Source organism: Pinus tabuliformis, chromosome 2_2 (genome assembly GCF_031772625.1).
Source record: "Pinus tabuliformis cultivar Carrire ecotype Pingquan chromosome 2_2, CPIR1, whole genome shotgun sequence".
Classification (NCBI taxonomy): Eukaryota; Viridiplantae; Streptophyta; class Pinopsida; order Pinales; family Pinaceae; genus Pinus; species Pinus tabuliformis.
Window position 1 is genome coordinate 715303256 of NC_142300.1, and position 9541 is coordinate 715312796.

Consider the following 9541-nt stretch of genomic DNA (forward strand, 5'->3'; position numbering starts at 1 on the left):
CATGCCAGTTGTTACACAAAATATTGTCACCATGACTATTTGTAGTCAGTATGGGTCTATCATCACTCATACTGTCCTCCTTTGCAAGTCTCAAACCTAAGCTCTTCATGTCAATCTTTAAAAATGAGAGAAAGTCCTTGAAAATCAATAAAGCTCTGGTTCTACACTTTCTCTTACTATTACCTGCGGTCCCGCACCCCTTGTTCATGTTACCTGCGGACCTGCCCACTCTGTCTCTAAAGGAGTGGGTGCGGACCCCTGTGAAAGTCAAAAAGGCGCAAGTTTATTCTTAAAAACTCACTTGTGGTTAATTCTAGATGCTTCTAGAAGGAATCTTGACGTGGATGGTTCACTCCTAGGTGGTTCATGCATCCCATAACTAAAGGAGCTAATCCCTTGATGAGAGGAGCTTATCCCTTTGAAGGAGGGCTTTATCCCTTTGAAGGTGGACCTAGTAACTTCCCTCCATTGCACTATAAATTAAGGCATTGGGCTGGTTGCTGGGGAGGTTAGAAGCTGAACATTTTTTAGGGTAAATGCTGTTGGAATTGAGACTTCCTAGTTAAGCTTGAGAGGAGAGATTACATACCTTTTGGCTTCTTTGGGAAGAGAGTGAAACTTGTCAAAGTAGAGGAGATTCTTGCTGGACCCTGGGAGGAGCTTGTATAGCATCAAGGCACCAAGGTTGTAAAGTTCTTCTTTGATTAAAGTTAATACAATCAGATTCATTTTTCTCAATAAATTGTCTTATATGGTTTATTTCATGAATTCCTTGATCATCATGATAAATATGCTTTATTATATTGGATTTTCAAGTGCTATTTAATGTGTGTGCTTGTTTGTGTATGCAAATTCTTTAAAAGGGAGCTCATTTGGATCAACGGAGCGTGGCTTCCACAAACTTGCACTGGACCTGAGGTAGGCCTAGAACACCTGTTTGCCTTTATTTATAAATTGCATATTTAGAGAAAGATAGAATTTGTTTGGTTTTCTTGTCGCTAGATATCATTAGATACTAGGGAGGTCAGTCTTGTCCGCAAGAACGACTTATCCGGCGGACAAAATGGAGACTCCACTGGGGACTTGAATTTTTGATTTTTTCCTTTGCTTTTACTTTGACTTGAGAAACTGTCTTTGTTTCTGGTTTTTAACTTGATGTGTGTGGGATTGGGTAGGTTCAGTAGATCTTGAATTTTTATTTTTATTTTCGCACTTTTGGAAGAGGACCACACCGTCTACTTGTAACACAGTGCGGACATCCTCGCACTTTTGTTTTACACACAGAGCGGTACCACACCTGGGTATACTGGGGGCCTGCGGACCCTGTCAAAATTTTGAAAAACTTAAAATTTTCTCATTCAGTCAGCTTAGGATTTGTTTATGTGTTTTTAGCCTCTGCCCAGATCTGCACGTATCTTGTCAGGAACTTTTCTTAGGTTAATTCCATTGGCATTTAGGTTTTAGGTGAAATTCCTAGAAGCTTTGTGTGCCGGGCTTGATTTTCGTTTGGTCTTGTAGTAACTCAGAGCTTGGAAGCCTTAGAAACCTCAGATCACCTTGGTTTTTGCTGGCCTTCTTATGAGTTTGACCGTTTTCTAAAATCTACCTTTGTTGAGGAATCCATCTTGGTTTTCTCTTTGCGAAACATCAAAAGAACTTGTGTTGAAAGTTTTCGATTTCATTTTTAGAAAAGAAAACAAAAGCTGGTTGTTTTTTGATTAATTTGTGATTCTGGACAAATTAGTCCTTAGTTTGCTTATAACTAAGTAAAACATCCTTGAAAAGAAATCTTGTAAGCTTTTACTTCAATTAGTTTTTTAGAATTTAAAGATCTCAAGATTAGTTTTTTCAATAGTTTTGAGTGTTTTATAAAATTCAAAAAATCTCTTTTGAAAAAGTTTGTTTTTAGTAGTATTTGAGTGTTTGAAAAGAAAGGGAAATTTTCCTGAGCATAACTAGTTGTCTCGTTTTTGAGTGTATTGGAAAAGACAAAAAGTTCTTCTTTTGATTTGATTGTTAAGGAAAGATTTGTTTTTACAAGCATTTGCATTCTCAACTCTTTCTTTAGCTAGAAATTCATTGAAAAAAAGGATTGTTTTTCATCTTAAGTGCATTTTTAGTGATTTGGAGTCAAGTCTTCACACCATAAAGTTTCATATAAACACCTTTTGACTTAAGAAAAAACCAATAAAAATAACGCTTAAATTAAAATCTATCTAGTAATGTTTTTATTTCTAGGGCTCTTTATCACCAACATAGCTTAGGCTAGTATCTTGGAGTAGGCAGTAATTAACTCTCCAAGATAGTAAAACAAACAAGTAGTTGTATCTTGCAGTAGGAGATAAATTCCAATTGTTACATCTATGCTCTGGGAAGCTCCTCTTATAGTAGTCAAGCACGAGATCGTGTCCGAACCCGTGGGGTAATCAATCCTTCCTCATTGGGAACGATACTAGATATACACGTATTAAAAACGGTAAACCTCGGATTAACCATTGTCGAGGAGCCTGGGGTCACTTGTTGGTAAACCTTGGATTATGTCAAGGAGCCTTCAAGGAAATTGAGCTTGTTACTCTGCCCTTGCGTGTGTATCGGATCACAGACGTTCCCCCAGGTATATTTGTTTCCATTGGTAACCATAGTGACCATAATCTATAGGATTCTTTCCTAAGGTGACGGTGGAGGGAAGATCCCACTATACCTGGAGCAGACATCAGCTAGACTCACTTGGATTTTCTGGGGGTTCTCTTCACTCGAGACGGTTTAGTGGAGAAACTTGTGCGAGTCTATTCATTAAGCAGGTTGTCGGGGTAACTATTCCAACCGCCATTTCTGTATTGAATTCTGTAATGTTGGATTTCATCACCAACTAGTGTTTTCGGTACAGAAAGTTACTGTTGTGTGTGGTTTGACCTCATAGATTCTTTAGGCATGTGATTCAAAATTGTTTGGTTCTTTAGAGACTTTAGGTGGTTTTCATTGAGATTTTTCTTTGTTTGCATGTGAAGTAGTTAAAATATTTAGTCGTGGCTGAATTATCGAGGAAGTCCCATAGACTTCGGGGCCAACCTCCTAAGTTTTCACCGAGCTAGCTTGAAGGGCTACGAGCCCTTGTAACTCCTAGTGACAGTAGAGTTGGGTCACCTGAAGAAGGAGAGTCTTCTTTGGTTGTACATCCTGATTACCAAGTGCAAGCACCAGAGTATATTTTAGAACCTGTTTCTTTTTCCGAAATTACTGGTAGTTTTTCTTCTACTAGTGAATTAGCCGAGGAACCTGGAATATTTGAACCTGAAACTGAACCTACTGCTACTCCAACATCAGGATTTGCCACTCCAACTTCCAATGGTCCTGGTTCACCCAGGGTAGAAAGAGTAATTACCCAAAATCTTCCTTCTGGACTTATTGTTATTGAAGAACTTGTTACTCCGGAAGAAGGTATACCTATCCCTGAAAATCAACCAGCTATAGAACTTAGGGAGCGTGAATCGATCTTTTACAGTCCACCTAGGAGGGACGCTTGGTATCTTTCATTGACCAATTTTTTGGAAAAACCGGGACTAAGTTTTTCACCACCTCGCATTCCTTTTCATCCAACACCTAGGGGTTATTATCCAGAAACCTTTTTATATGGCGGTCCTTCTGTTCCCTCTAGGTATCAGTCACCCACTGGTACTTTTTCGGGAGCATCACCTCAACCTATTGAACAAGGGTTATTAACTGGTAATAACGGAACTAAGCCATTGAGCGTAGAAGATATTCTTATGATGTCAGGTACCATTCCAAATCCGCAACCTCAAGGTGGCCAGTTTGAGCCTGGGGGGCAGCCTCAAGGTCCTCAATTATCGCCTGGGGGGCAACCTCAAGGTACTCAATTACTGCCTGGGGGGCAACCTCAAGGACAGTACATACCTACGGGACAGTACATTCCTCAAGGTCAACCCCAGACTCAGTATGTACCTCAAGGTCAATACCCAACCCAAGGTTTTCAACCACCTTCCGGTTAGTCATTTGTCCAAGGAACTGGAAATGTACCTTTGAATTATCAACCCTACCCTCAACCCGGTTATGGTCCTCAATATGCTCAACCTGCTATGGGTTCGTACCCCAGAATGAACTTAGTGTGGGATCCATCTCAATCACAACAGATCTTGCAACCGAATGTGCAGTTGTCATCTCAATCTGGACAACCCTTGGTTTCTGGTTCAACCCAGCAACCTGTCCAGCCTACTATTCAAACTTTTGCACTTTCTATAGTTTCTCAGCCTGGGCCTAGTTTGCCTCGAACTCCACCTCAAACGACTGCTGCGACTGCTGCAACATCTGTTCAATCTACCCCACCTACTTCCAGAGTATCTACAGCTCTTGTTTCTACTGTTCCTACATCAATTCCTCAAGCATCTTTACCTCAGTCTGGACCCACAATTCAGACTTCGGTTCAAATGCCTGTAGGACAACCTGGTCCAAATACGATTGTCACAAGTCAACCTCAATTTACTTATCAACCGTACCAGGGACAGTACCAATTCGGTCCTGCTGTGCAGAACCCAGTCTATCAGTATCAGCTGTACCCTGGATATACTTATCAGCAACCTCAACAACCCCAGTACGGTCTGGTTAATCCTGGTTTTCCAAGAGGATATAGTATCCCAAATGCAATTCCAATTCCTAGTTATCCTGGATATCCTCCTCCTGGGGCTGGTCTCATGACCCAGGGTTTCAGGGACCCTAATCGTCAGTTACCATTCATTGCAACTTTGGACTTTCTTGACTTGTCGCGCCTTACAAACGATCCCATTAATTATCTTCCGTTTTGGTCGCCAATGCCGAATAAGTTTCCTAGTGATATTCCTAAGTTTGAAGGTAAATCAGGAGAGGATCCATCGAACCATGTGATGACTTATCACCTCTGGTGTGCATCTAACTCCATTTCAGATTATTCAATTCGTTTACGGCTTTTTCAACGCACTCTAATTGGTCTTGCGGCCAAGTGGTACATTGAGTTACCGCGAGCCACTTTTTATAATTTTAGTCAGTTAGCTACTTCGTTTTTAACTCATTTTCAGTTGCCAGTCAGATATGACAATGGCACATGTTAGAGTCGGTCTTGTCAGTCCTCCGTCAGAGATCAAAACTCTTTCTACATTTCATTTTCAGGAGTCCCGCTCCATTCACTCAGCTGCATTCCGCTAGGAGCATGCCATAATCTGTCGAAAAGGTCATGTCAGTCATTTCCCCTCATGTCTGGCACCTGCTGGCTTAGGTCTTTTGTCAATGTTCACTAAAGTCTATGACAATCAATGTTCGATCCTTTAATGGACAAGAGTCATTTTTAGTCATTAGGTCTAGGGATTAGTCAATTTGGTCTTCAACTAGGTCCAATAAAGCCATGCAGACCAGAGGGAGGCCCTTACAAAGTTATGATTCAGAGATTTTCATCGTCATGTTGATAGATTATGATTGTTCTTCAAAACTCTGTTTTGAAGAAAAGTCAAACAGTATGTCATTTGTGATAATTTTCAAAAAATTCTCTAGTTGATTTCTTCAGGTGCAGTCATGGTTTCCTTGGCCAAATGCCATGTTGTGCGACCACTGCAAAGTGCCAAAAAATTTCATCATTTTAGTTAAAAATTCAAAGGGAAAAGTGAAATTCAGTGTTGCATTAAATCAGTGAAAAGTGTCAAAACAAAACATTAGCAAAATGGGTTTTGGAGAAACAAAAATCAAACCCATGACTTCAAAGCCTTTATATACAAGTTTCCACAAGAAACAAAGTCATTGTGAACACCAAGGAAGAGAGAAACATTGCAAAGTGAGTGTGAGAGTGCAAGCATGTGTTTGGAGTGAGTTTGGAGTCGTTTTCAGGAGCGCGGCGCACACACAGAGGGGTGTGGTGCACATAGAGAGCGTGGCGCACAGAGTGCAACCCCGCAGTGTAAAGTTAACACGGGCATGACGCATATACCGAGCACGGCGCACTGGGTTTGTTGCATGGCGCACACCCACAGAGGCCCGAATTTGTGCCAAACTTGCAACCAATCATTTTGAAACCCTTCAAATTGACAGGTAGGCTCTATATCTTGGCTTGCTCATCAAATTTTATGGAATGTAGTGATGGTTCATGGTTTAGAGTTGCAATAAAAACGCCTAAAACCTGCCACTAGAAAACATCAAAGACATTGTTGCTAGGGTTGCAAACTTGTGGTATTGATGCCAAGGCTCCTCTTTCACCTCTCATTTTTTCACTCCTTTCCATTGTTCCCTTCCCCCCTATCCCATTTTTCCCTATTTTCCCTACCCTAAAACATTACTAAACCCATATTCCCTATCCCTCCACTCATTTGTCAATGTAAAACCCCAAAACCCTACCCTATAAAATCCCCAAACCCTCCTACATATCCCTAAACAAAATTTCCCCCCATAACCCCTATTCCCATCATATTATTCCCCTTCCTAACACTCCCTTTTTGCATTGTTCCCCTTGGTGGCAGATATCACAACAACACCTAGTTTCATACCATCATCAAAGGGCAGTCCAAGCATAGTACACATACAATAGTCATGGCATCTGAGCATTCATCGGAGTATGAGATGGAAACACATAGTGATTCATCCTCAGAAGAACAAGCTCCCCGGAGACATCACAAAAGTGGCAAACATGTTAGGGATGAGCCAACCACCCTCACTGAATTACAGGCCTGCCCTCTTGCTATGTCATGTTTCCAGCATCTATCATGTTTTGAGTTTTGTCAAAGGGTGGCTAATGTTCAAGTTCATCATGAGTTGGCCCGTCTTTTTGTGCTTCACTTACATGGAGGTCACTTTCACACTGACACCCGAAACAGTCTCATTAACAACCGGCATACCGAATGTTGGAGAACAGTGGCACAAGAAACAGAAGGTTGATCGGTAGCATTATGAGCCTTACATTAAGGCCAGTTTCTTGAGGCAACTCAAAAGAGTCTTTCCATTCCGATATTTGAAAGATGAATATTCTCCACTCATGAAGTTGATCATGAAGTATTTCAGCTGTGAGTGGAGGTTCTCTCGTCTATATGCCTATCACATCAGGTTGCTCATGCACTTTACCAGGGTATGGATGATGAACATCCCATATTTCATTTGCAGGAACATAGAGAGGATGAACACCTTCATGCAGCACAAGACCCCTCAACAGCAACTTAACAGTGTTTATCACTTTGCTCTTATTAAGATTTTGGTGGTTCATCAGCTGGGATTGCAGGGCATTACTTGGGATGATTTCATCTCCTGTGACCTCTTCAGCACTTCACAGGTATTATCAGAGGTTAAGCATGAGGGTGAACCTTCTCGTCGGTATGAGCGCCATGAGACTGCCAGTGTGCCAGTTTTCATCATATATCAGAAAGGCACCAGACATTTGTTTGCAGTGGCAAAGCGAGTGTTATCTCCACCCGGAGTGGAAGGGGCCTTGGTTCCTCCATCAGCATCACAGGAACAAGACAAAGGCAAGGATCCAATGCAGGATGAGGGGCCTTCAGGTGATCCATCAGGTGAACGAGAGACCGAATTCGTTCTCCTTCATGATGATGAGACAGATACAAACCGACAAGTGCATAGCTTAAAGAGATCATCCAGGAGAAGCAAGCAGAGATTCAAGCCTTGTCCCTCGATTTGGAAAGAGCCAAATGGAACATGAAATATTTGGAGCAAAGGAACAAACAGCTAGAGATTTAGCAAGTGATCATGGAGCTACAAAACATTCGTGAGCATCGTCAAGCTCCACAAAGGAGAAGAGTTGAGCTCACGTCATTGGAGCAAGAGATTAATGAGGATCGGGAGGCCAATCTCGAGAGAGTTAACATGCACTTGGAGAGGCTGTTGGACAAGGCTGACAAGGACCATGCATTGCTGAGACACATGGCTTTCCACTACATGGCGCGAAACAAAGTGTGCAAGGCCCGAATCAGGAATTTGAAGGCGAAATTGAGGAAGGCAATCAAGAAGCAAAAGAGGCAAAGGGAGCTCGATCGACTTCAGATATTGGCCAAAGCCTCTTTGGCCCAGCATAACACTTGATAAGGAAGCTCCAGCCCAAATTTCAAGAAATTTGGGGCATTTTTGGTGTTTTTGGAAATTTTTGTGCAAAAAACAGGGTTTTTCTCCCTGTGCGCTGCGCCACTAGCGCAACGCTTAGGATTGGGAGCTCCAAATCACAAATGGTTTGCATTTTTGGATTCAGCATGAAAAATCATGACTGTTGGTGCATGGAAAAGAAGTTTGGGCAAGTTTTGAGTCCCCAGGAGGTCAAAAACACTCAAAAAATGACCTCTCTGCCCCTATTTTGACACACAGGAAGCAGTCTTGGGAGAATGAATTTTTGGAGGGGAAAATGAGTAAAAAATTTAGAAATTCCACTTGGGTTGGAAAGTAGACAGGCCAGGATTTCCAACAAGAACACTTGGGCATAATTTGGACTCCTGCAGGTACCTCAAAATCGCCTCCAAAGTGGCACGGTGCATATAGCTTTTGGCGCAGTGCACAGGGACCCAAAGGCCAAAATCACTTCCGCTCCGCGGCATTTTGATTCGCGACTTTCTCCAAGTGGGCCCGCTCATTTACACTATATTTTTTTCAGCAACTAAGGAAATGTATAAAAAGTATTTTCACTAAAGGTTGGCTTCTATCCAAGTGGCAAAGGAAGGCGAGCAGTCACCCAAGACATTTGTCATTTTTGTAACGCTACACCTATAACTAATGGTTGGCTTTCCATTTCCAGTTTGTAATCATTTTGAAAACTCCCCAACTCTAGGTCATTCTATTTCCCAATGGCATAGTCTATTTATTGTATGCAAACCATTTGCAAAGGGTTGGTTTGAATTTCTGGGAAACTGTGGGAGAGACACCCAGTCACTCACTGTACATTTTGACAGAGAATTAATGAAAGAATGTAGCTCTGGTTCATGAGATTCCTGTGGCGTGAGTTTAGTAAATGTATTTTCTTTATGTTTCATATGTATTTCGTTATGTTTCATATTTTCATTCATATTCATTTCCAGTGAAAGATTTCTAAGTAAAAAGGTAGAATTCAGTGTACTGCTATGCCTTGGGATAGTTTTCACGTTCTATGTTTTCTTCTGTTGAAAAGGATTCATGTATTTATGCCCTTTTCACACTCTTAAACAATCTCTCCACTCCATATTATTTCGAATCTAATTGCTAGACTTTCCGCCTGTCTTGCCTCACGAAATAATCTACGTCTTTGAGTTAAATTCCCTGCTCATGGTGTTCCTTAGCCCCCACACATCCCAGAAAACTCAGTCATTTTTCAAAATACCTCTTTCATATTTATTTACCTAGCCTAAAATCAGTATTCATTTTTAAGTCATCTCATACCCTATTGTTTATTTTCCTGAGTGTGACCCGGAGAGAGCCCTCTCCTATTCTGGTAGGGCTAGCTACCAGACTGAGCGTGGTTTGTGGTTACCCTGAATTTTTCCTTCCTTCAGCCTAAGGCAAATTTAGGTGCTAACATAGTGGTGACTCCGCTGGGGAGAAAATG